We start from the raw sequence: 1,651 nt of genomic DNA on the forward strand, positions 1-1,651 counted from the left end.
ATCAAGCTTAGATTAGACAATATTTTTTGTTATAGCACAATTTTAAAAATGTTCTATTTATAATTTTATTTTTGTGTATGAGTGTATTACTTACATGTGTGTAAGTGCACCCATGTCATACAGTGCCCACAGAGGTCAGGAGAAGGTATTGGATGCCCCTGGAACTGGAGTTAGGGACTATTGTTAGCCTCCACATGGGTGCTGGGAATTAAACCTATGTCCTTTGCAAGAGAATTCTGTGCTCTTTACCACTGATCAATCTTTCCAGTCCCTATAGCACAATTTTTTTTTTTTTTTTGGTCTTTTTGAGACAGAGTCTCTCTGTAGCCCCAGCTGACCTGGAACTTGCTATGTAGACCAGGCTGGCCTTGAACTCACAGAGATCTTCCTGCCTCTGCCTCCCAAGTGCTGGAATTAAAAGCATGTGCCACCACACTTGGCCTAATTTTTAATCAGTTGTTCCTTTAATTTTCAAAGAAAAAAAAATCTATATTTCTAAATAGTCTGAAAGTTCTCAGCGGTCAAGGACCCTGACACCTAAGACAATGCCCAGCATGAGACACAGTGAATGCAGATGGATCTGAGTGAATTCAGAGAGAGAATTGAGTGAATGCAGATAGAGCTGAGTGATCTGCTGCCAAGCATTTTGATTGCTTCTAGTTCATACCATATGTCCTGAATCTAATGTTCAGTCTTTCCCATAAAATATAAAATTAAAATTTTAATAGAATGAAACCTAAGTAGCCAATGGTATTTTCATTTCATTTTATCTTATTTTATTTTGGAGTTCAATTTTTAATTTGTGACTCGTTTTATCAGAGACCCATACCTGGCTTCTCAGTAGAACCAGTTTTGGGAAACTTAATTTTGATCTTCCATGTAAAGTTCTCATAGACTGATAGAAATAAGCTGTAATCTAGCTAATTGAAGATGATGCTTCTCTGAATTTTAGTTTGCTCTCATCTTGTCTTTTTTATGAGAAATAAGAACTGTTTACCTCTTCTCAAACCATTACTTTTTTGAATTCTAGAACCTTGTTATGTCAAATACATCAAATTCAAAGAAGCAATAAAATATCCACCAAGAAAATCTCTATTAAATGGTCCAGAGATTAAAAAGAAATGCTATGTCAGTTTTGATTTTGTGACTCTAGGACTTGCTGTTAACACTTGGTCATTGTTCATATCATCATTCAGGTTCTAGAGGATGATGCTTTACTTTCTTATTGAAAAATTTGTCTGTAACTTATTATTTTTGATGGCTTGTCCTAAAATTTTATATCACAAAACCAAATGGCCTAAAAAACAAAGTAACTAAATTATATATTTATAGCTCATATTCATTATGATTTTTCTATTGTTAATTTCAATAATTTCTCTATTGCTATTTTCTTTCTTAAATTTAGTAAGAATAAAGATCATATACATGAATAGTGTTTATTCTAACTGTAATTTGTAATCCAAAAGTTGTAATGAATTGTTCAACTTCAACCTCTGCTCTTTAACTGATTTTCTTCCGGTGACATTCAAAATATAGACTTGATAAGAAATAAAAGACCAGAAACTGTTTTCATGACTGGTTAATATAATTGTGTCTCTGTGAGATGAAAACATGCTCCAGAGGAGCCCTAATGGAAGAAGTACACAGGGGA

This window comes from Nannospalax galili, unplaced genomic scaffold (genome assembly GCF_000622305.1).
Source record: "Nannospalax galili isolate Female #2095 unplaced genomic scaffold, S.galili_v1.0 scaffold1025, whole genome shotgun sequence".
NCBI lineage: Eukaryota > Metazoa > Chordata > Mammalia > Rodentia > Spalacidae > Nannospalax > Nannospalax galili.